Source organism: Emydura macquarii, unplaced genomic scaffold, assembly GCF_026122565.2.
Source record: "Emydura macquarii macquarii isolate MOO-44397 ecotype Brisbane River unplaced genomic scaffold, CSIRO-AGI_Emac_v2 contig_1551, whole genome shotgun sequence".
In the NCBI taxonomy this organism is placed as follows: Eukaryota; Metazoa; Chordata; order Testudines; family Chelidae; genus Emydura; species Emydura macquarii.
The window spans coordinates 24,705,420-24,732,734 of record NW_027131688.1 but is presented as its reverse complement, the minus strand read 5'-3'; the positions used below and the strand labels follow the sequence as shown (position 1 = coordinate 24,732,734).

At 39.3% G+C, this 27,315-nt stretch overlaps 1 long non-coding RNA gene across 1 annotated transcript; it reads left to right on the top strand.

Moving 5' to 3' along the window:
- On the top strand, positions 1-26,824 carry LOC137157755 (uncharacterized). Its single transcript, XR_010921230.1, has 3 exons — positions 1-47; positions 11,481-11,553; positions 26,776-26,824. It is a non-coding gene; the product is annotated as an uncharacterized lncRNA (long non-coding RNA).
- Positions 26,825-27,315: the final 491 nt, after the last annotated feature.

Genomic DNA, 27,315 nt, shown 5'->3' with positions numbered 1-27,315 from the left:
ATGTGATTCAACTCCAAACAGAAAGGACAACCTCTAGGAGTGAAAAAGTAAGTTGATTTTTAGGGCCACTGATTTTTTTTATTCTGTTTATTGAGATGACCAACCATTCCCAGTAGCGATGGTGGAATACTTTAGAACTGGACCTGAGACCAGCACCTCATTTCACTAATCAACTATCAGATGGGTAATCACTTTCAGACATTACTGAACCAGTCGCAAAAATGTGAATGGCTCTGAATACCATTACAAGTTTCTTGAGCAATCCAGCCTTTTATGTCTTCCTCTAAACACATAGATATAACCTTTTGAGAGACTCCTTTCTTTACACAATGATTTGTGAACATTGGAAGTATAATAGTATTAAGCTCAATGAACGTCTGGTAATGTAACATACTGATGATGCTCCCAGATGTTTGATCTAATACAATGGAGCTGGATGCTGATGGCTCAGTTGATATCATTCTTTGCTGCAACTCCATCAGACTGCAAACAGAATAAGATGATATAAGTAAAAGTGTGACAAAAACAGTCCCTATGGACAAATTCTAAAAACTGATTTTTATCATTGGAAATTTGGCATCTCTCTAATGAACTCACTGTAGTTATTGAGGATTTACACTTGTGTAAATGAGAACAGAATTTCCATTCAAGTCCATGGAGTTCCTGAAGATTAATTGAGAGCAGAATTGGGGTTTGAACTGCCCCCAATTTTGGGGGGAGGGACGGGTAAACAAATTAAATTTGACTCTGAGTCCCAGGGATATTGTAGGCTGAACAATTATAAATCACTCTGGACTTAAAGTTGACCCAAGATTTCTTCCTCCACCACCGTATCCACCTCAACATAAGGTGGCCCCAACTGGAACTCCCTCTAGTGTCAGGCTACAGCACAAGTGGTGCACCTGCCTCAGTTTTCCCTGTGAGATAACTAAGGAGTCCACTACAGGTTCTCTTGCCTCAATAGAACCCCTCTTTGGGGCTGGTTTATTACAAAGAATTGTGCAAATAAACCAAAACATAAGTCTCAACACAGTCCATTTGTCACCCCAGTGCCAGTAGTCATTAAAATGCTAAGCTTCTCATCCCTTGATGCCCCCCATACTGCAGATGGGTGTCCTGCGCCATATCTGGACTCTGTCAGTCCTCTTCTATCCCTCTGCCAGGACAGTCACTCCAACCCCACTCTTCCCAGTGGGAACCTCCTCAGCCTCTCTGCTAGGAGATCCTCTTTACCAGTGGAGCATCCCTCAGTCTCCCTGGCTCTTCCACTGTTCCCTTGGGTTTGGTTCTCCAGCATGGAGATGTCAACAGGTAAGTCCCTCCAATGCTCCCCAGTTTCCAGCTCTCTTTGGCCCTCAGCTTCAGCTCTCAGGCTTAAAGAAAATTCCTCTGTTGCTGTTCTTCCTGCCTTCAACACCTTCCATCCCTAGCTCTCTGGCTCTCTGGCTTGGAAAGGACACTTGGAAAACCTCTCTTGCTGCTCTCCTGACTTCAGCTTTCCCTCAGGAAACATTTTCTGGCTCTTTCAGGGATCTCCTCTAGTCCCCTGGCCTTTGGCAGCTCTCACCTGCGCTTCTTGACTGACCAGGCAGGTTTCAAATGCCTTTTTCCTGACTGATTCTGGCAGCCCTGACTCACTGGGTCCTTCTCTTATGGAGCTTCTCCTTTGCCAGGTGTCTCCCCCTCAGATTCTCCCTGACCATTGATAGTCCAGGTGCTGCAATGCCCTCCAATTGGCCAAACTGAGAGCACAGGGGAGCAGGAACTATTTCATTTACAAGGGTCAGACCCCCTGTGTCACCTCTAGTTCATTTCCCCCTGCCCATCAATTACTATTTGTATTACAGGGGAGCTAGAGACCTAAACCAAGATCAGGAGCCTGTTGTGCTAGGCACCATAAATACATATAGCAAAAGAGAGTTCCTGTCCTGTCCTGTTCCTGTCCTCAAAAACTAATGAATGAAACAAATCAAGAATAGGAGAAAGGCAGTGTTCTTATCATCTCCATATTACAGAGAAGGAACAGATGCACAGAGAGGGGAAGAAACTTGCACAGGGACACACAGCAGATCAGGGGCTAGAGCCTAAGTCTGTTGACTCCCAGTCCAATGGGAAGTCTGTTAACTGGACCATGCTGCCCTGAACAGTCTGTTCCAATCATTATTTGTTATACTGCTCTGGGGTCAATGAAAACTCTTTGTTTTCAAACTCTTCGGAATACACTTACCTAAAAGAAACATAGAGGGAAACAGTTTTCAGAAACCTGCTACTTTCTGGTAGATTAGCACCTTTGCTATTTAAACCATAAATGGCCAAGATTTGTGTCTATTCCAAGAATTAGAATGTAGTTAACAGTTCTTATAATGCACCCAAAAAGATTGCAGCTCATTCTTCCAGAGCTGATTTGAAACTGCATATATTTTGTCATGAAATTCAGCAGAGATGATACAGTGGGAGCTGGCCAGTTGAATAATAAGATACCATTTTTAAAAAGTCAGTTTCTTTACGCTATTTAACTTGCACTTTAAGGGTTCATCCAAATCCAGGAAAGACAAGAAAACTCAAAAACCTGAGGCTCTGCTCTTCATTTAGTCCATTTTGAAGCTTCTGGTATTGCAGTGCATGGAGTACAGCATAAAGATCTCCCTCTGTTCTCAGACCATTGCAATAGGCACACTAGGATGATTTAAGGAAACCTTAATTGCAACAAAAGGAAACATGCCAACCACTGGGGGAGCCCAACGACTCAATGGAACACGCACAAACTTTCAGTAGCTGACCACTCTCATTTTCAATCAAGCTGAATTTAATGCTGGTGGAAGTTGCTGGGTCAGCCAACAGCTGGTCTGATTCTTTCCCCACTGCAAGATATGAGACATTCCTATCAAGGTTAACAGTTATTGCTCCTATCTTTCATAGAGAGAAGCTTCAGACTAAATCACTCCATTAATCTACAGAATGGGTACAGCATAGAGAGTGCCAGTGCCAGTTTAAACTCTTTTATTTAAAATTAAAAACTAAATTTATGTAAGGGTTGAAAATAATGTGTTTCTTATTCAAGCTACCAGAATATCATTTGGCGACTGGTCTATACCATTATTGACCAGAAATAAGTGCATTATTTTATGTACCACCATATGGTACCTATTGGCTAATGTTGACTTATTAACGTTGACCTCTGTGTGGGAGGGAGACATCAAGGGGCCTGTTAAAATGTTTAACTTGCATTATTTAACAGTAAGGCCAAAAATGTCTCTCAGATAAATAGATGTTTAAGTAGCTTGAGAGTACATCTTTTTGCACTTTTCATAATATAACTTGAAGAAACCAGGTGAAACTCCTTTCATGTTTTATTACAAATGTAAAACTTTGTCCAGGTTTACTGTAATCTGTATCCTTGTCAAGAAAACCTCCCCCACAGAGGAACAGTGAAATACACAAAGTATTACTTCTTGTCAAAAATATATTCTTTAGCCCTCCTGCAAAATACACAAAGTAATTATAACAGAATAAAGACAAATCACTTACCAGATTTCATTTTTTATTTACAGGCTAAATTCTACTCTCACACTGGTGCAAATCCATAATAGCATCATTGTGTCTTGATGGGTGTAAATCCAGAGTGCCTGAAGGGGAGAATCTGACCCCTTTATTTTTACAATAGCCAAACTGAGTTCTTTCAAATTTTATATGTATAAAAAGATATTTCTTCCTCTGAAGGGATTATCTCAGTTTTGGCTCGTAATGGAGTTTCTATGGCCAAATTATAAACACCCTAAAACAGAGGAATATAGTGGCTCCTTAAATACAGTATAGTGGGCTGAATGTGTCACTGTCATGAATAAGACAATTCACTGGGTTTGCTCCCCACCCAAATCTAATTTGTGGCACCTACTTTGGGGCTAGTAATTTGATGATCATTTTTACCTCTCTGGTTTTCTCTTCCCACAGTGTTTTCCTAATTCATTACAAAATGGAGATCTGAGACCCAATCACAAAGACCTTAGACAGCACTGTCCAGTTGGTTAGGGACTGAAAGGAATCTCTTTCCTTGCAAATTTAAATGCTCCCAGATGAGCCTATGCCTACAAGCTCAGTCCTGCTGTTTTTCAACTAATCATCTGCAAAATTGGAAGAAAAAAAAAAGACTTCTGGTAGGTGAGCCACAGCAGGGCAATTAAGATGATGCGGCAGAGGTAGACATCTGCTCCTAGACAGATACAGTTCCACTGATGCTATCTATAGTTACAATCCTTCCGAGAGATAAACAACATGCGAGAGCAATGTGCAGGAGGAAGTGCCACACTGAGAAAGTGGTGATCGGAGACCAGGCTTGCGGCCCCTGTGGTCTGAGAATGAGAGAGAGAGAAAGAAAAAGAGGGAGGGAAGGAGAGCAGGGCCTGTACCAGGCACACACAGGTGACAGAAGTCACAGGACAGAGGCATCTAGATGTAAATTGGAAGAGATGTGTGAGAGCTGACTCTTGAGGGAGGCAGAATTATAGTGAAGATGAAAGGCACAACAAGACAAAAAAGGAAAGTGGAAAAAAACCTTCTCTGAACTGTTTTCAGATAGTTACAGTTTAATCAGTTGAAATTAAGAACTTCATATGCAGATGATTTATTTATTTGCTAAACTCGGGGGTTTGAATGGCTTTTGGGAATTTCAAAGTTATTTTCAGACTCCTTGCCAATTCACTTATTGCTTGTGATAGGATCTGGGGTGTGGTCTAGATTAATACCCCACAGTTCAGATGGATGCTCAATCAGACCTTATTGTTATCATTTAAGATTTCTGCTACAGTAATACCCAGAGGCCCCAGTTGAAATCCACCCCCACGTTGTGCCTGGGACTGTACAAACACAGTAGAGAACATGGTACCTGTCCTAAATAGTTTATAACCCAAAAGGGTAAATTGTGCCATTTAGTCTTGAAATAAGGGATAACAGAGTCATTCTGCACAGAAAGACAAAATGCCTCCCAGGGCTCCCCAGTTGTGCTGGGGCTCAAAAGCAATTTGTTACAAGCTTTTGGGGGTTAATCCTGCCCTGTGTGGCTTGCCATGCCACGGCTCTACAGACTTCTTGTCCAGTTGTTCCCATGAGAAGCATCTGGGTGGCAACTTTGGCACTTCTCCAAGCACAGGGAGTGTTTAGGTCTCACACAAGGTGGGGAAGAGCCTTACTTCCTCCTACTTCCCTGCATGGCCATACAGGTTTAACAAGGGAACAATACGGCTCTATGATGCTATCTGGATTATCTCAAAATGTGCGGGCTCATCTCCTCACAACTATATTTCCAAAGCTTCCTACACTTTCCTACACAGCCTCTTTGCTGCTAACATGTGCCTACTTCTCACTATCTGTTTTGTCTGCTCAAGGAAGGTTCAATGGCCTGGTTACCCCTTTCTGATGTGTTTCCTTCCTCTGCAGGGGAGGCCTTGGGACCTGATTAAGCAACAAAAGCAATAGAACTGAAAAAAACAATGCTGTGTCAGCCCATTTTGAACTGGAATCACAGGCCAAAGAGTGTGAAGTTTCATAACATAAATTTTAATAACCTCCCAGCCTGAATATCTTGTTTTCACATGTTAGAAATAAATATTACTTTTGTCTGACTAGAAAAAATACCCCCCAAACTCCAGCAATTAATGTAAAATGAAAGGCCCAAGTGGATATAGAGTCTGCATGCAATTTTCTGATGTTGGCTTTTTTAACTTTAAATATATCTATTGCTTGTGAAAAGTGCCTAATCAACATCTCTGAAGTTCTCTGTTTATCAAAGTACAGGTAGAGTTGGACTGAATGTCTTCAGCAAACAACAGATGCCAAAATCTGGTACCCTGACTCACCTTACACACATACCCTCCCCGCCCCCCGAGGTAGATTAATTTAGATGACTCTTCTCCTAATGGAACTTCACAAGCAGACTGCAAACATTTTAGACATATTTGTTTTTCCATTATGCAATTATGCAATGGAGGGGTTGTGAATTTTTGTTTTTGTTTGTTTTACTCTAAAGATTGATTATGAACTGTTCACTTGGTAATTCAAGCTTTGTAGTGGTTGGTCACATGGTATAATGATTTCTGGTGTTTACTTTTCATGTTTCTTCATTCAAAATTCACACTCACACGTGCTAGCTTAAAAATTCCTTTCCAAGAGCATTAATATTGCTAAAACTCAATCACATGAATATCTGCAATAAGTAAATAAAAAAATAAGGATCTAGCGTTCTCATGGAATCAGGACCATAGCAATTTCATTTTTAAATTGGAATGAATATTCATGGAACAATTTTAGGACCGTTGATCCAGCACTGAGTTAAAGTACTGAAGTAGCAATGGAGCAAAAAGAAGAAATACCCCCTACTAATCTAGTGCCCCTGTCTTAGTCCTTACATGGAAGGATCACTTCTAGGTTACTAGCATAATTCATTCTCCATGCCCAGTGTGAATGAACTGCTGAGGCTTATGACATCATCGGCTGTGATATCAACACAGAGGATGGAACCTCTGGGGGTTGTTGGTCAAAGTGACGGTTAGGGAGTGGACTTTGGGAGAGGAAGATCTGGGAATTGTGACAATGCAGTGACAGGGAATTGGAAGTCAGAAGGTCTGACTAGACTTGCTAGGAGAAGAGGGCTAACAGAGGCAGGGTCAATAGAGCTCTGAGGAGGAAACTTGAAGAGGCTGAAGATAGCTCAACTTGGTGTTCTAAGCCCTGAAAGCTTCCCAGATAAGTAAATTTGTTATTTGAATAACAAATCCAGGCTTTGGAGAGGAGAGGTTCCTCAGAGAAAACGAGGGACTCCCAAAGCCATCCCAGTAACTCAGCAGCAAAGGTTTGTGCTGGGAAGTGAGATCAGATGCAGGTCATGGCAAAATATGTATGTATATATAAATAATTAAGAAGCTCAAGACTGACTTACATAGGTAAGATGAACTGTTTGTGTATGTATACACCTTACTTAGGGGGAAGCTTCCAGGGCTCAGAACACCAAGCTGAGTTTTCTTCAGCCTCTTCAGGTTTCCTCCTCAGAGCTCTACTAACACTGCTTAAGTTAGCCCTTTTCTCCTGGCAAGTCTAATCAGACCTTCTATATGACCCTCCGACTTCCAGTTCCCTGTCACATTCCCAGATGTTTTTCTCTCAAGATTCACTCTTCAACCCCTCCTAAAGGCTCTATCCTCTCTGGTGGTATCACAGCTGGTGATGTCATCAGCCCCAGCATTTCTTTAATGCTTCCAGTTCCATGTTAGATAATATTTGTTCTCTGAATAATAAATAAGATACTTTATTGTCACTGCCTCTAATACTAAGCCTGATATGAGCTACTACGTTATTCAGTCACTTGATTGTCACTTCTTCAAGTGATGCTACATAATAGTTACCACATGCTAGATTGTATCTCCAGGTTTCCAGTTCCGGGGGACAAAAGACTAAAAACTTCTAACTCTAAGTCTAAAACAGACAAGAAGTGCATACTGGATGGGAGCAGGAAAGGTACCAGATAAAGAGTCACCAGGTATATATGTGTATCTCTGTCAGCTGTTCACTGAGGGAAGCAGGTTGTCACACCCAGTAAATCATTAACTTTTCATTGGAGATTGCCAGAAAAGGTATCACCATTAAAGTTGATTGGAAAAAAGAGAAAAATGTTCATAAAAATATTGCTGAATTTATTTGTGAAAATATTTTGATGAGCACTTCTCACCATAAATATGATGTTTTTCATGAACTCCATTGCCTCTCCAAGAAGATCACCAATTCATTTTTTATAATATACAAAATGGCTATCAGACTATAACAACTTGTGGTCATTCCACCAGATTTCAAGTTTAATGCTAATTCAAAGGCTCTTTTATTTCCCTGAACCAGGAATCCTGAGCTTTTGACAGATAACTGTGTAATACATTGACTTTTATCCTACTCTTCTTGTAATGGAGTAGTTTAAAAATTCTGAGTTTTCTGAAAGGTTTGGAACATTGCAGTAAAAAGTGGTCTCTCTTTCTTTCTCTCTCTCTCTTCTTTTGTGTTTCTGATTGAAGTAATTGCAGTAGACCTGATATGATTCTATAGCTTTATATGAACAAATAAATTTAAAAAATGAGGGTGGTTTGTATTTTGGGAGCACTTTGCTTTGCTTGATTCTAGCCCATTGTGCTGCATTCAGGAAGTAGCAGTTCATTATAACTGTCCTTTTCACTGCAGTCTATGCTATCACTTGAAAGAGTGCACTTCCCCCACCTCTGCTTTGCTTTGCAAGCTTTTTATCTTTTCTACCTTGCTGGAGGCATTATTAGGGCACTTCACCTTTGACCAGATGGGCAGATGAACATCTATCCTCTGGAGCCAGGACTAGTGCTGTTCAGTAGATCAGCTCTCAAATGGTACTGAACTGTGACCTCTTCTTCTGTTCAAAGACTAAATACATAAACTCTCGTTTCCATTGGTGCTAAGCCTGGGAACCTGAGTTACTCCCTAATCCCAGGTCTCCCAGTCAGCAGCACAATGGGTAGCTCTCCATGCCAGCCGGCTAGCTAGAAAGAATGTCTTTATTGTCTCTTCCTCAACAAATTGCTTATTGTTCGGCCCTGGGCTGCTAGACCTTGTGAATTGTCCAAAATATTGCTTTGCTCTTAACTTCTTTTTATTCTTGATTTTATTATAAATAAATTGTATTTTGGTTGTTATTTATTAATAATAAAATATTAAGGGTCACTTTTAATAGTCACTTTTGCTGTTCTTTTGCAATATATGTGTCTTCCAGAAGCGAATGGCAATTGGTGGATATGTACATGTCATGCATGTTTGACTTCTTCAGAGTGAAGGTGCTATAGAAATGCATAAGTATTATTCTAATACAGTGCCAGAACACTGAATCGGTTGCATTCCTTTGGTAAAAAATCAAGATGAATGGTTGAATATTCCAGAGTGACAAAAAACACATGTACTTGCTTTCCATAAATTTTGGGCCTCATCTGCTGTGCTGGGCTATTCTTGGCATAGAAACAGAGAGACTAAAGCAAAGGTGGAATTAAACCTCCTTTGGGAGTGAGACCCTGTTCTCTGGGGCTGGCCAGGGACCAGCCCAGTCCCTGGGATAAATAAAAGCAAGCTGTTTTAGCCTCATTGCTCCTACCAACAGGAGAATTTCTGGTAGCAGTCAATAGTCAGAGCCCACAGTGTCGTACTCTGACTTTTCGTCTTTAGCAGGAGCTTCTGGAGACATTGCTCCTGGAACAGAAACAATACCAGTGGGAGCATCAATGGAGTGGAGCCACTGCTACTTTCTTCAAGCAGGTTTATCATAAGAACCCCTATCCCCACACTGAGCTAGCTCTTCTGGTTCCTGTGGAAGTTTCTAGTGCATCTGGTGGAACGTAGCACTTAGGGAACCCAGTGAGCAGTATTGTTTATTACCTTTGTGAAAGGGCACAGAAGTTGGATGGAAATACTCATTGTGAAAGGTTGGGGCTCTATCTCAGCTCAGCAGTGATAATGGGTCAATTTAATGGCTTGTGTATTTCTACAGCTGCTCTTATTTTTTACACACTTTCCTTATGATCTCAGAAAAAGGTATCATGGTTTCTGGAGGAACATGTCATGTCAAAAGTGTACAAACCTGTTTAGCACCAAAATCTATGTTAATACATGATTAAGTTTGAGAATGCAAGCACAGGAGTCAAGGCATTCAAAACCTAAAGTCCTACATTAACTTGACACGTTGCACATACAGCATGATATATATATTGCATTATTTTTCCGTTATTATTTAGTCTGCTACGTGCATGGTTTAATATATGTGTAGTCCATGGGTCAAATGCTGTCAGTTACACTAGTGTAAATCAAGAGTGACTGCATCAAAGTGGGTGAAATGATAGTACTATGGATTTACACCAATGTAGCTCAGAGCATAATTTAATTCAATATGTGCAATGCCGCTGAGGGAATTTCCTGACACTTGTGCACTTAAACTCTTCACATTTTTTCTTGCAATATTATAGTATGTTTCATATAGTTTCTTTGGTGTTGTTTTCAAAGGGAAAAAAGTGCCCACATCCTAACACCCAAGTGAAAGGCCATCGCCACTTAGCTACCAAACCTCCTTCCCCAACTACATTTAAGGCCAAGTGCTCTAAGATATAACAATGAGTAATACTGAAACTCAAGCTGAATGTTGGCAAGCTGGCACTCAGACTGCATGTTGAATTGCATATAGGTTGGATAGATTAGTAGTTGAAAGGGCATCTCTGGGTTTGTCAATGAGAGTGAGGGTTTCTAAATTTGGGCTTGTCGTAAGTGAAATGCTTCAGGATTTTGGGGTGCTGTGGACTAGCCTGAGGTATTTGAGTGTGTGGAAGGAAACTGGAATAATGAAGGTTTGGCAGCTGAGAGAAGAATCATAGACTTACCAAGAGATTATGAGAAAACTTTGTCACCTCTTGGGATTCTCAGGGTGGTTACTGGGGTGGGTAGGTTTAACCAATAGGAAGGGGATTGTGCACAGGGTTGCAATGTATTCTTCAGTACATGGCAAGGTAGGATAAAAAACTTGAATATGTAGACATTGGAGGACTACTACAGAGGCCTGTCATATATAATAGTCTCCTTTAAGTTTTGTGATAAATGGGAAAGAAGTAGTGGTTATCTGGGTTGAGATAAAATATAAAAGGTCTTAGGTGTTAAGTTACTGATATCAGAATACCTTATTCAATATGGAAAATCATGTCCCTCACTTGCAAAGCTGGTATATTAATATGATATTCTGTCACATAAAAAAATGTAATTATTTCTTAACATACTTTTACATTTAAAGTGACTTCTCTTCAGGGATGACTTTCAAAGAAACAAACAAACACATTTTATGAGACACTGAAATACACAAAAATATTTAAAAAAATTCATAAGAAGGATTTTGCCTCCATCTACACCTTCCAAAATACTCACCAATCAAAATATCTGATTGGATTTTGTTCACACTTTTCTCAAAAAAATTCAGTCTAAAGTTGAGATGATCGTGAGAAGTTATAGCCTCAAAGAAATATAAAGCAAAAATTACTGAAAAATGGGAAGTTGTATCAAATGCCCATCACAACCATGCTGGTAACTATTTTTTGAAAAATAAAACCCCCCTATAATTATTTGTGATTCTCTAAAGGGAACTTTGAAGATTATGAAAATTTTGAATATAATACACTATAGGGAGTTGTATATAGATAAGTGGATAGAGATCTAGAGATAAATTTATTAAATATAGATGCACATGGGTATGTACACCTAGTGAGCTCGTTATACTGTATAGATATAGATTTGCCAGGGTTGTTTGATCCCATAAGGACTTTTATACAAGCAACTTCTCTTTTATATTCTGAAATGATCTCTCTAGACACTGATAGTGATGATACAATAGGCTGGAGTTGCTGTTATTAAAAAAAAATTACTACTTTTTTGACTATGTTGCTTTTTTTCCCCAGTGGGATTCTGATTCCAGACATTCTACAGCCTGACATCCACTGGGAAAGTGATGACACCATTAATTATTTAAAGGTTTGAAAACCACAAGAACTACTGTATATAACTAGATTGGATTGACTTTTTAACTCTTTTGATTAATAATACATAAAGCCTTGGATATATGAATTGGTCGAGAGCTAACCTGTTAACAAAAGAGTATAAGGGATGAATGCTAACAGTTCTCATAAGTTATTCTACTTAACACACTGGCCAAACAAAACAAACAAATGGAACACTCTACCTCAGTCTTATATTTTCAATGCACCATCAATATTTGATGACTACCTAATGTTTCCATATATCCAGATATAGATATATATTTTGCTCATATGTCTTCCCAATAGCAATTTCCCCCATTTTCTACCCCTTCCTCAAAAAACAATGGAAACATAAATTCAGTATCCTGGTTTCCTTTTTTGACTTTCATTTTAATTTCATTAACTTTTTAGATGTGGAAGTGATATCTCAGACTTCAGATACTACGTGAAAAGGACTGGAACTTCCACACTTTATGACATTTGTACTTTGTAGCTGGATAAGAGCACATATTTGTCTTTTTAGCTAACAGCTGGTTTCACAGGTCTGGGGTTTTTACATTCTATTCAGGGTGGAACTTTGCTGGAATAGGCCTGAGAGAGCATTTTTAAGTGCAGAAGCACAATATACAGGAGAACAGACCATGGTATGTCATATGGTGCAGGAGGCTAGTCATAGAGCTCTGCATCAATAGAATACATTAACTTACACTGGCAACCACTGTCTTTCTGGATTCCAGAAGCTTCCTATGGGTCAGCTCCTCGTTAGGGAAATCTTTGTAGTTGATTCTGAATTTTATCCAAATTGAAGTTTGCCTCCTCAAGGCCAGCCATAGGCATATCTGGTTACATAGGACCTCCCTGCTCAGGGAACCGTCCTTGTCTGATCCCCCTACAGCATGCACCTATAGTGATCTCTGTTTGCTAATCCTTTATGATCGACCATTCTGAAAGATTAAGTTGTCCCTTGTCCATGTCTCCTTAGCCCACTGTGACAAGTTCCCTTTCCTTATTTCTCCACCAGTTGCTGGTACATGCCCAAGCTGTGGAGTTCCCTGCTGTGGAAACACTCCTAAGTTCTCCTTTTCCATGACAAGTTCATGATGCCTTCCTTTCACTATCCCCTTAAGGACAAGCACATCCATTCCACCCAGCAGTCAAACTATCCTCAACCTACACATACCCTCTCTCTTGTGGGCCTTCAGTTTTCAAAGTCTGTCTGAGGCCCTGCGTGTCTGACTTAACAGAGGACTCAAAAATATCTCTGCCCTTTCTGAGCATTTTTCAAGATCAGGAGAGGCATGGATTTTCTCAGCATAAGGGCAGAGAGAACATTTGGATTCAATGCCTTATTATTAAAGAATGCTCTGCTGCACCCCAGCTACCTGATTCTGGTCAGTAATATCGGTATAAATCCCGAGTAAGTCCACTGACTTTGGTGGAACTCCTCTGTATTTAGTTCAGGATGACTGACATGAGGATCAAGTCCCAGCTGTGTGAATGAAAGTGGGTTCATTTACTTGCTAAAATAAAATGGTCAGTGAACTGTAATAATGAAGAAAACACACCAGGTCTGATTGTGATCTCATTTGTACCAATGTAAATCACTTCACTTACAGTGGTGTAAAACACAAATTCAGATCAGTACCATTACATGTCTTTTTTTCATAGGAATGTTATATGAAATTCACAAAGACACATGGCCAGATTCTGTACATATAATTCTGTTCTATGAGTAGTACTTTATTTCACTTGTGGTCCCATTGAAGAAAGTAGGACCATTCATGAAATAAGTTGCTACTTAGCATGAGTAAGAGGATCAGAATCTGACCAAAATTGTAATACATATAACTTTTTTTAAGAATTCAAAGCCAGATCCATAGTGTAAATCTATGTACACATATTGACTTCATTGACTTCATTGTCACTACATTGATATACACTAGCTGAGGAACTGGCCCTGAGCTCTAAGTAAGATTCAAATCATGGCTTCACTTTTTTTGGACTTTCTTCGAATACACCCTAACTTCTAACTAGGGGTTTGGGACCAGCATCTGATTTAGCTGGAATAGCAACTATCTCAAGAACTGGTCTTTCCTACTATATCTTTCACCTGTTCATTAAAAAAAAAAAATCAGCATTTGTTTTCTTTTCCATCTGGGATTATGTGACAAAATGATCTCCTGCCTCTAATCAATTATTTTTCCTCTATATCTTTTGCATTTTCCTGCAGAACCATTTGCAAGTAGAACAGAAAGATCCTTTAGAGATAATCTGGTGATTATTACAAATTCAACCTCAGACGCTGCAGGCATTAAAAGATGAAAATTGCCTAAAGTCCACTGTTATACAACAAATCTGTACCTCTGGACTCCTGTCCTGAGGTGAAAATGCAAACTGGAGAGATATTTAGAATCATTTTGACAGTTCATAAAATTAAGCAGGGATTAGGGATTCTCTTTTTTTTTTAAATGCCATGGGGCCCACACAATGTTAACCACATCTCCCAACAGCAACAAGTATTACTGTGACACACTATTTAGAAGACATGAAAAAGGAATGCCATGTAATTCAACCTGCCACGTAAGGCATAGTGATGAAGCCAATTTAAAATTCTGAGTAGTATTTAGTACTTATAGCAATATTCTTACAGCAATGTTACCTTGGCCATGTTGGACTCCTTGTATATTTTACTATACTTCATATTTAATGAATTAGTCCTTGATCTCTTCAACACTTATGCATATGCTTAATTTTACGCACCCACCACTCCCGTTGACGTCAATGTGATTATTCATATGCATAAAGCTAAACATGAGCATAAGTACTTCCAGCACTGGGGTCCTAATCAGTGGTGACACTATATTAAGATATACATTTAACAAGAAAAGCAAGGATAGGAAATAATACAGTGAATATGTAAAGATGTTTGAGGCAAGTAACAGTTGTGAGCATTCATACCTGAGATTCACACAACTAATCATGGAAAAACTTTATGGTGTGTAAACATCTGTAGTAGTGACATCAGCCTCCTGAAATTCCCCACCCACCAAAGAGTCCTTTCAATACAATACAATATTTTTCACTTCCTGACATAAAGTAATGAGTAATGTTTTTCTGCCATATTAAATAAGACCCCATTCCACTCCAGAAATAGCTGCATTTTAATTACTGTATGAACTATATACTGCAGGTATTTTAAAGAGCTAGGTTTCTACTATGCAAAATCTTTAACGTGGAGACATTTTCAAGATTCATTGACATGTTTCCAAAAACTTTAAGTGTTTAGAGTTGAACTGGCTGAAAGTTTTCAAATAAAAAGATTTTTTGTTAAAAATGGGCTTTTTAAGTGAAAACATTTTCAAATTTTTCATTTTTTGCACTTTTGTGACTTTTTAATTAAAAATGTCATTAATTTTATCTTTTTTTTTTTTTTATTTACTGGACACTGAGTTTTGAAAAAGTTGTCAGTGCTGTTTTCACTAAAAATTTCTATTAAGAAATTTCATGAACATTAAAAACATTAAAAAGTGGCTCAGTTTTGAATCTTTTGAAATGAAAACAATTTCAGCATTTCACAAAATTTATTTTTCATCCCGTTCTAATTCAGAGTACAGACTGGAGCTGGGATAAAAGAGCAAAATCTTTGCTATTAAATGTTGATTTAAATATTTAAACACATTTGCTTAGTTTTGGTTTGCATCCTCTTTGTTGCCTACTTTCCATGAATACTCTGGTCAACTAGTTTACCGACATGCATGCCTGTGGTAAAAACAAATTATAAAAGACTATTGATGAATACGTGTGGGATTTGAATTTTGAATTCCTAATATTCAGTTGTTGCCCTAGACACTATAGCTGACCAGAGGACAACAATTCCATTATGCAGCATCTTCAGGTTTCAAAATCAGTTTATGTTCCAGATTGGAATGAAAACAAATCATTTCCACAAAAAAACCCCAAAAAAACAAGTTATTGTGTTAAAATGTCCATTTTTGGACCAAAACCTGAGTTTTTTTATTCAGGGAGGTGTTTGTGTGTCCTCATGGGTAGGGCACAGGCCTGGGATGTGGAAGAACCAGTCCCTGCTCTGCCTGATTCAGAGCAGAGTTTTTCATTCCAAATCACTCTGAATCAGCCAGAATAAGGATATGAACCTAAGGGGACATCTACACTGCAATAAAAGACATACATCATGGCCGCGGCTGGCCTGGGTCAGCTGAGTCAGGCTTGAGGGGTTGGATCTCAGAGCCTGGGCTCCCGTCCAAGACCAAACACCTACACAGCAATTTTTAGCCCTGTAGCCTGAGCCCTGCAAACTCAAGTCAATTGACCCAGGCACTGAGACTTGGTGCTGCAGATTTGTTATTTCTGTGCAAACGTACCCTATTCCAGGTCGGTGACCCAGACACCAACTTCTAGATCATGAGGTTGTCAGTCTCTCTCTCTCTCTGTCTTTCATTTCACCCAAAATGGTCTTCCCAGCTCTCCACTGGAAACCTGATTCAGAGATTATATACATCCAATCAGGACACAGAAACACACCACGTGACCCATGTGTCCAATCACAATGGCTCCTATTTCAAATCTTGAAATTGCAATGAACTGCTCATGCACATGCCAAGAATAACAGAAATTATTTTAAAAATATTTTTGAGTAGCTAATATATGGCACATTGGGATTGGAGGCAGGGAATCTCACCTTAATGAAAGAAGCCTGGAAAGCTATATAGGAACTACATAGCTAACACTATAGGGAAAGGTCTCCTGCTCAAAATTTAATTTCTCTTCTGCAGCCACCAATCCTAGTACAGCCTAGTGGTTGCATATTGGAATGTACATTCTCAGGATGAAGTTCTTATGGTAGAAGAGGAGAAGCTGCTTGGAGAGAGGCAGTGGATGGACTTTTTCTCCTCTCCTCACCATTACCATCTTTGGGTTGGACTCTGGAGCATAAAGCCTCTTAGGTGTCATGTTGCAATGAGATTACAACATGATGGAAATAATATCACCTTCCGCCACAATCTGATATTGCATATTCAGCTCTGTGCAAATCAAACCCATGAAGTTCAGGTTTAATCTATTTGACATGAACTTGCTCAGTTTGGAGAGGTTTGTGTCTTTTGCAGAACAGCATACACATCACTAATTCTAATGTTTCATACAAGTTCACATAGCAAATTGGTTGTATTAGGCCAGACTTTTTCTAAAAAGTTTGACAGGGACTGTTGTGTGTGTAATTTTTTTTAATGGTCTCACTAGGCGTGTAAAAAGGTTTGAGCTATGTATCCTCTTGTTGGATTTTATTGTTGAGTTGGCAAATAAGGAGTAATAGAACCTTCAGTAAGTAGAACCATATTTCTGGCAAAGCAGTTGGCTTATATTAAGGCATTTTGAGCCAGGAATTACATTGATATCAAGTTTATCTTTTAAGTGCATGACTAGAAAGTGAGCTATCTGTGGTGTGTGTGTGTGTGTGTGTGTGTGTGGTCAGTAATGCAACAGACATTAATCCAGGTATTAAATCCTTCACAGTGAGAATATTTTATTACATTTCAACAAACCATACCTGTTTTGGGGAAATGATACGCTGTCATTTATTTTCAAATTGACATCTCTATTGGTTGTCAAGACATGTTAATTTGCAAATCAGCATTTTGCTTGAAGCTTTTAAGCCAGTCCATCTAAGCAGTGACTGTTATTACTGTGCAATTAGTGTCTAAAGCATTTAAAACTAAATTTAAAAAAAAAATCCAAAATATTAGAGAGTTTGTTCAGTAACATGGCCAAAAAATATTTTGCTGACTGTGTAGAAGAAATATATTTAGGAAATTACAAGAAGACTTCAGGAGATGGACAAAGGAGGCATACATCATGACATTTTCAAACTTGAGGTTAGAAGATCTAAGTTGCACTGCTCTTCAGAAAACCCCTGCCCATTAATTCACAAAGTATATTACTTAGATGCCACAATACAATAGCATATGACAATTAAAGATGGGGCAAGGAAGTAGTGTATGGATTCAGGATTTGCAATGATTTAAGCCAACGCTTCTGAGTAGAGATTTCAGGCTAAAATGGGGATAGATTTCAAGTTTGTAATCAATGGTGCCAAAATCTTGAAAGCTTTTGTTGTGTGATTTCAGTCCCAAATGGCAGAAATATCACGAGAAGCACTGATTTTGAGGGATTTCTACCACTGCTGAAAGTATTTTAAAACTTCACTGTTCTCATGATATTTCCTCCATCTTGGGCTAAATTTGTATTAACAAGGAATGGTCTCATGAAATTTCATTCTTCTGTGCAACAGAAACTTAAACAAACCAAAAACAAACCAAAAACCACCTTTCCACTTTTGGATCTGCCTTGGAAATAAAACTGAAAAGGAAAAAACTTGGAATTTGAAACTAACTCCCAACACTCACCTAGAAATTCTCTGGCTTTGGCATATCTTAGAGAAGATGCCAATGACAAAAAATAGATTTAGGGATAGAAAAAAGGGGAATAATCTGGGAAGATTGATGTTAGACTGGAAACCCATTTAAAAGGGAAAGAACCAAATATGTACAAGTGCTGTTAAATTTTTAATAGGCTACTTATGACAGATCTCTTTAGATTTCCTTACATTGGCTGTCTTATTTTTATTTTCCTACTGTCATGTGTTCTTTTCTTACAGTGGCACAAGGTTTTTTTATACTGATCTGTTGCTAAATGTCTGTCAAAGGCAATAGGAAGACAAAGCAGGGGAAGTAATAACTTTTATTGGACCAACTTCTGTTGGTGAGAGAGACAAGCTTTCAAGTTTACACAGAGCTCTTTTTCAGGTCTGGTTAACAGATTCCAAGACGCTCATGTAGGCAGTAGGAATCAAATTAGGATCAAAGGTCTCCCAACTACCCCAGCTTTACAGGGGTTTTCTGGGCTTTCAGTTTGCCTTTACTAATACATTCAAATCCACAGGGAGGGAATTCTGGGGAGGAAGTACTTTTCAAAATCTATGCACTAGAATTCAAACTGAACTTTACTGGTTCTTTTTCTTTTTTCCCTAGGTTTCTAGTATTAGCATCACTTTAGCGTCATGATTGCCCATCATGTGTAAAGTGCTTTGAAAGACATAGTTATATTGAATGGTACAATACTTTAAGGATATGTGTCAACTGAATCCAATCAGTTTCTATCACCTTTATGTTTGAAATATAAATGGATTTTTTTTTAAATGTACCAATTTACAAAAAAATCTTTGCCAAAATTTAATTTCCAACACAAATGAGAACTAGACCTGACATTTCTCTCAGTTATACTCGTGGCACTCAGGACTAATGCCAGAGAAGTCAATACATTTACACCAGCATAAAACTGATGAAAGGAAGAAAAGAATCAGTCTCATGCTTATTTTTGGACTTTTTGACTATAACATACATAAATCTGGCTGGGGGAAAGGTGAGCTTCAACACTGTCACGACTATATGGATGCTCAGTAGATAGATCAGATTGATACACATAGCTGACACATTTGGGGTATATGGAAAATAAACTGCCCAGTCATTCTGGGTCTGACAACTTAAAACCCTACATTATACAGTGTAACTTCAAAGGCGCTAAATGTAACTGCCACCAGAAGTTGCTGACAAAACAAGGCAACAAACAGAGAACAAAAGCTGTTCTGCATAGAAGATTATCTCATACTCCTACCTTCTTATATTTAATTTATATCCTTATTATGGCTTTTATGAAACTGTCTTAATTCCATGTGGGCAATAGTTATATAGAGCAATTAGTAATACAATCCATAGGGTCTCCATTAATGGTGTATACACCCATACCTACGCTTATCTGAAAGCATTGGCTTTGGTACCAAAAAGAAAAGTCTTACTTTTCTTAAGAATACAGATGGCACTAAATAATTAATGGACTATTCTCATTCAGACAGTGCATTAGTAATACCTGGATTGACCGTGGGTGAGACCAAAAGTAAACTGTGTTTAGTGGTCCTACTGGAACTTCTGTATAACTTGCTGTGTGGCTGGTTTCTTTTCATTAAGCTGTAATAACACATCAGTGTATCATATCTGTGCTGTACGTGCTATATCTTAGTATAGAGCAGACCCAATCCAAAACCATAGAGCTGAACTCATTCAAACTTTGGGAAAGTTTGAATCCAGATCTGAGTTTTCTGCCTCAGGCTGATTTCTCTTCAGTATTGAAGAAGACACATTCTGAAAGAGAAATTTTGGAGAGGTTTGGTCCCAAATGCAAATCTAAATGTTATGGATTGAGACTACAGTAAACATGCTTAAAAATAACCTGCCAGTTGCCATAGATTAATTAAAAGGGTTACTGTGATATTTGCAGTATTTTTTAAGTATTTCCCACAATAGGGGGAAACCTTTTCTCAACTCACAACTTTTTCATAGTGTGGGCAAAATCTTACTGAAAAGATGACTTGGGGAGACTTACCTTTCCATTTACTATTGCCTACCTTTGAATTCATGATTGCTTAATATCCCTGGGACAACTACAACACTGATTGGGCAAGGGAACAATGAGATAGAGATACCATGATGTAGTTTAATGCAGAACCTGTAACTTTATTAACAACTAATACCTGAGGGTGAGTGCAAAGGCCATCACAATTCTACAGCTTCAGGACTCCTAAGGGATCTTGACTAGAAGCCAGAGTCCCAACACCTCATCCCTCCTCCATGCAGAAGGTAGGAGAAATGAGGTGAGAGAAGCCACAAGGTAAGCCAGATATATAGGCTTACTCCCTCTCCACCATTGCGAATACTTTAGACCAGCAGTTCCCAACCTTTTCGAGTGTGTGGACACCTTTTCAACCTCCAGACATTTCATGGACCATCACAAGCTCCCAGCTTTATTTGAAATTGTACATTTCCTTGATGAGGATGTTATTATTTTTCTTTTCCGTGGACCCCTGTAGTTGCCTTGTGGACCACCAGGGGTCCGCAGACCACAGGTTGGGAACCACTGCCCTAGACCAATGTTCAGGCAGCTTCAGCTGGATCTGCCAAAGCCCACTAACCATATTGGAATCCACCAACATTGCAATAATTGCAAATTAGCATCCACTCACCTACTCGAACCAGCCCTCATAGACACTGAGTGAAGGTGAAGTAACCCACATAGCAATTTGCCAGTTTCACTATGTGGTAAAAATCCCTTCCAGACTCCAAAACCATTATCATAGGAGAGACACCATTCTAGCTTAAGGGAGGGTCTGAAACAGGGAGCCTCTAATGGCCATCCTGGCTGGGAAGCAAACTCCATCACCCCTTTTCCTCCATCTCATCTGGTTCTGCATCATCTCCACCACTCAATGGCAGACCAGTTGGTAGGATAATCCCTAGAGTCTGTAGCGAGATGCAGCATGTCATCCCCTCACAACTCCTTCCTCTCCATGCCACAAAGCGTGAGAAAGGGATAGCAGGTGAAGGAAGTAGGGGAGAAGAGTGAAACCGCAGCACCTAACCAGAGGTGAAAGGAGTGGGGAAAAGAAGGGGCACACAGAACACAGCTGCTCTTGGCCAAGAGTTATCTCTGCCCTCCCTCAACCTGAGGATGTCTCTGCCTCAGATTCACCAAACCCCCACTTGGCTCCTGGGGCAATTACTGAAGTGGAAAAGTAGAATTAGGAAGGTACTCAGATGGAGTTTTCTAAAAAGCTTAGGGTTGGCCTAATTCTGCTCCCACTGAGGTCAATGGTAAAACTCACATTGACATAGCTGGAAGCAGAGTTAGGCTGAACACTTTTGAGAACCCCACCTTCAGCGTATTTCTATCTCATATCTGCTTTTTTATACAGGTTTAGTAGGTGAAAACAAGGAGAGGTTGCACCATGTGATCAACTAGCTCTGCACAGACCACCAGCTGTGCTGCCATCTATAGTTTGAGAACGGCTGCCTTACAGCAAGTGTAGGGAATAATGCGGACAATACCGTAATCCCATCTATTGATTTAAGGCAAAACTAGTAAGTGATCACTGTGCTGTTATAACCTCCTCATAGGGAAATCCTGGATCCAAACCCAGATCCTGCTCATCCCTGGCATCTCCACTCTAGCTAATGCTTGCTGATTACAATGTAATGCATTTTTAGCAAAATAGCTATAAGTAATGTACAATTCATTTCTTTAGGAGGGGAAAATGGTTCATGCTGTATCAGTGCTATAGTATATTGGCAATCATGGGCATGCAAGAAACCCATAGTGCACCTGGCCTTTGTAGAATGAGAAGGCAATTATCGATCATTATCCCTCAAACACCATTTGATTCTTTAAATACTGGTCACTTCCCTCTTTCCTCCCTCACTGTGAGCCTATGTTTTTTAATGTTTCGTTTTCCCATTCACCGTGTCATCTTCTCCCAAGTTATTTTGAGTATGCTTTTCCCACTGTTCCCAATTTCCCATGCTCTGCTAGCTTGGGTTTGAGTGGCAGCTAGAAGTCTGTAAGCAGGTGTTGTGGAAGTGAAGCGTGCCATTCAGCCAGTACATTAGGTAAAGTAACGCTCCCTTGGGAACTCTAATGCTTAGAACTGCATCAGCCCCAACTGTTCTTCAGAGAAGAGGAAGGGGCCAGTCATGACCCACTCTGACCAGATGTTTTGGAAACGTGCCCATTTTTAGCAGATATAATTGCTGTTAATTTATCAAAACTGTAATAGATACTAACGAAGCAGACTCTCCGATTACAACCTAGCAATAAAATATAAGAAAGGAAACTGGGGGTAGACAGTGTAGTCTGTATTCACAGGCATTTAACTGTTTATTTAATACTAGTTTAAGACAATTTCCAAGATATGTTGCTCCATGTAAGTGACATGATCTGGCTGATTTAGACATGAGCTTGGAAAAAAAATGCATATTTCATTACCCTAAGCTAACACTGTTCAGTAAGCTCTGTAGAGACAAGACTAAAGAAAAAGGGAGATACATCAGGAGAAAGCTGACACTCCAGTGAAAGTAACTCAAAGTCACAACTTCTGGATCTTATTTAAAAACCTTATGGTTCTGCATTAAAGTTTCAGGCTACATCTACACTTTGAGCGAGGGGTGTGATTCCCCAGTTCAGGTACAAATACTTGCACCAGCTTTCATTGAGCTAGAGTGAGCAGGAATAGCAGGGTAGCCACAGTAACACCAGTAATGGCAGTAGAGGCAAGGCTGAGTCATGCCATTTACAAACCTGCATGACTCTGGTAGGCATGTACTTGGCCCAGTTCACCTATGCCTCTGATGCTGCTACCTGTGTTCCCGTGCCTATGCAGGCTAACTCGATGAGATGTATGTGCAAACAAGCAAGGGAATCACACTCCTGGCTCATAGTGTAGACATAACCTAAGAGGAGTGATTCCATGGTCAGCAAGCCAGAGAAAGCTGCACTCATATCCTTTTATTCATTTCTTTTCGAATTGCCTGAACCAGTATTCAGGGGTGTCATTTCAGGGCAAAATTGTATCAGGATTCCCACTTCTGCCTTTTGGTGAGGATGCAGCTGCTCATGGGAGTCCAGTTTCATCCTGTAGGGGAGCAGGGAGGTAGCATGCCAGTCCTATTCTGGGAAGTAGGGTGTGGCGGCCGGCTGGCTGGGCGGGAGCAGTGTGTCTCACTAATGGCTGGCCCTGGGCAAGGATCGGGACTTGGCTTACACTACACTCAGCTCTGGCCCAGGTTGATGCTACTGCTTTCAGTCCTGTCGGAAGGGGTAGGGGCGGCACTGACACCAGCCCAGGGAAGACACCCACAGCACCAGCTGGCGAGGAGGTATGAAATGTCTGGCATGGGGAGACAACAGCCTCCCCTGCCTGATAACCTGTTTACAGAGAAGAGGGCAGCCTGCCAGTTTTTCTAATGTTATCTATATATATAGACCTGAGATGTGTTCATAATGCAAGTGCTCATTTTCATTATCATTTCAAAGCACTGAGATCAGATTCTGCTGCTTAACTTCCCACCAGTGTAAACCCAGAGTAAATCTACTGAGATTAATAGTGTGCCTATGGATTTGCACCACTAGAACTGGGAGCAGAAGCTGGTGATTGGAATTTGTATAGGTCAGGCTCTCTGAATTTCTGAAGCCTTTTATTCATGGTTATGACAATGAGTTTGCCTGTCACCAATAAACAAACATGAGGAGGCTGCATTTAAAATCAAAATGCTTTCCTTTGTACTAACTTAGCCTGGCTGCCCTCATCGTCTAACAAGAATTTTTCTGCAGAACAAAGATGATTCAATAAATAATAATAATGTAACAGAGTCATTTAACAGCAATCTTCATTCAGCTGTGTGGTTTTAAGTTTGCTTCTTTTGACCAAATTAGGAAGAGGGCAAAGTTTGTTATTCCTCTGATTAAAATTTGTGATTTGAAAGGGACGTTTCTTCTCTAACCATAGCTTTTGCTATATGCAGCACATAACTGTGCATGCAAGGCATCCCATATGGTTGAAGTAGGCTGGAGGGGTTGCTACTAACCATATTTTAAAAAGCAGATGTTACCAATCTTCTAAATATTACACAAAAATGATGTCATTTATGATTGACAATGGTTGCGGCTCATCAATCCCTTTCAATATATTTTTCTTACAAAAGACAACACAACACAAAAGTCAATGCAAATTTTTTTTAAAGAAAGCTTGCCTCTAAGAGCAGACCAGTTTGTGTTAGCGCTGAATTGTCTATCCGAAAGTCAGTCCCTGCAGGGACACATACACATATGTTATATGTGAGAAACTAGAGACACTTGTCTGCGAATAGTACAGTCAGAGAGACTTTTAAAGCTACATTTTCAGAGCCAGTTTTCAATCTGGTAAACTGAATTTTGTGCCCAAAATTGATTGCTACCCCAACAATACTGCAATCTCGCACCTATTTTCCAAATGCAAAATTTTATTTGCATGTGCAATCAGGATATTTTGAAATCAAACTGCCTGATTTATGCATGGAAATTGATTTTTATAGAAACAAAACTGATGTGCATCCTATTATAATCTTGCAATGCATTGTGCTTGCAAAAATGAGCAAAAAAATTATCTGAAGGCTGAAAATTTGGCCCTAAGTGAGCTACATATGACATACAATGAATTATCTGCCCTTAACAGAGTCCAATATGACAGCAATGTACAAGTTTGGTTTTATGTTTGCAGCAATTGCATATTAGTAAGATATTTAATTGTCCTTACAGATTGTTTGCATCATCTATAGTTCTATGGTGGGTAGGCACTGGGTTTCTTTGCTGAAGATCTATAAAGTATACAGAAGAAACTATGACGTATGGGTGATATAGTCCAGTAACACTCTCTTTATTATATTAAGTCTCAAGTTAACGCATCTTCCTTTCCTGCCACTCCAGCCATATTGTGTCATTCACGCTGCCCCTTTATAAGTTCCTTCCACATCAGCTTTAAACTCCTATGTTTACTTTCAAGGGTCTTCACAGCTCCGTCCCTCCCACCATCACAGCACTGGCATGCCCACTACTATCCTGAGTGGACACTGTGCTCTGCCAGTTCTGTCTCCTTTCATGCCCACTTTACTAAATTATTTGAATTAATAATATTCTGCAGCACTGATTCTGATAGATCAGTTTTGAATATATGATCATTCCATTCTTTATGGCCCTGATGTTTTTACATTTGGGGAAAAGAATAAATAGGAGCAAATAACTCACCTTAACTCTGTGGTTCATCATTCTATGTAACACCTGCTTTCCACTCTACATTCCCCAATTATTTTTAATCTGTCCTTTTATAGAAGATCTTTCCCTCAACTCTCACTGGAATTCTAACAGTTTTTATTGCCCTTCTCTCTTTGTCTTCTGGAAGATACAATGTCTGATCTAACTTCCATTAAAGTCAATGGGGGGTTGGTCTTGAGCATACCAAAACAAAACAGAAGACCTGATTCTAATCTCACTTATACAAGTGTAACTTCATTCATTCCAGTGTAGTTACTCCTGATTTACACTATTGTGTGATCAGAATTAGCCCTTCTCAGTATTCAAGGGGAAAGTGTAACATTACTTTATATATGCCATTCTATTTTCTGTATTATTCTTTAATACCTGCTTAATAGATGCTAACACCTAATGCCAATGTACAAGCTAAAATGTTACTCTGACCTGTGTTTGCATTGCTAATCAGCATTTCTATCTTGCACTTCACACATATTCTGTATTTACTCACTGTTCACTACATGCCAAATGCCACTGTGGACTAAAGCCTTGCAAAGCAGGATGAGAATTGGAAGTGGAGAAACTTTGAATGATTGGCAGCAGGCACACATGGTTAAATGTCAGCGTTTTGGTATGTTGTCGAATGGTCAGACACATCTATGAATTGCCATCCAACAAACCCATGAGACATAGTATTGTGGAATATATGCCAACTCTTTTCCGGCAAACTGCTTCATGCTTGATGCCAAGTAGTGGTGGGTGTATACCTTTTTGTGCTGTCACTGCATTCAGCCTCCAGGGTGTTGCATGAAAGGATCATTGGATGTTAATGAATAACAAAATGTGTCATTTCCCTTTAGAATTTGTCTATCTATCGTATACAGTGAAAAAGACAGGTTTGTTTTCCTTTGCCTGTATTTACATGTGTGTCAAAATGCATACTGTTAAACCTGGCCACATGCTTATACAGTATGTTGTCTGATTAGTCTTTTTTTTAATTGTTATTGCACATGATCATACATCTAACCTTACAAAGAAAAATAAAGATCCACAGAAAAATAATGTAGCCAATGTAGGTATGTTTTGCATTAAAAACAATAGTACTTAGAAATTAAACAGAGCTTACCATGGTCAATGGAATCCTCAAATATGTTCTAATTTATTCATTTTCACAATATCCCTGTGAAGAAGGTAAATCACATTATCCCCATTTTACAGATGGGAAAATGGATTATTAGTTAAATAAATTTTGCAAGGCTGACAAAGGAGTTAGAACCAACATTAAAACTCAAGACTGCCCCGAGAGCAGGGTGGAAATTTTTTGTGAACATTTTGGCCTCTTCTAATTATAGTTTAATTTTTACCACGGTCCCACCATTTTTGGACACATTATTCAAATCCAGTTGACAGACACCTTAAGCACCTAACCAGAGCTTGATCTGGATGGCTCTCAGTCTGCAAGGAGGCCATGCCTTTGGGATTTGCCCGTACGATAATGACGATGCAAACTCAGTTTTTCCTATTTTGTTCACAGAAAGAAGAGTTTGGGCCTGTAGCTGAGATTCACTGAATTCTAAAACAACATTCTGGACAGAAGCAGAAGCAATTCGTAAAGTGTAGATCATCAAATCAGGAAACAGAACCAATCTCTTGTGACAGAGGTGATCAATGGCACAGCGCAAATATTCAGAACTCACAATTTCATGGGCTGAAATTTGACTGCACAAAACTATTGTAGAATAGTTTCAAATAAGCCAATAAATGGATGCAAAAGTGCAATCTGTGAACAGAATGAAGGGATATGTGGCTTGCAAATTCTTCAACTAGCTCTATTCAGGATCTTCCTGACTCACAGTTCTCTTCTTTAACCAATGGTCCACAGTTCTCCCTCACTTCTAAACCTAGCAGAAATGCTCAGTGTACAGTACAGAAATCTAATGCCAGTGCCAATGAGGTTTTTTTCAGCTGCACATAAAAATCAGTTTCAATTCCTATATTTAGTAACAACATTGCAAACGTAATATAGATATATTGATTTGTAAAGAATCCCAAATACTGGATTAATTGGTATAGC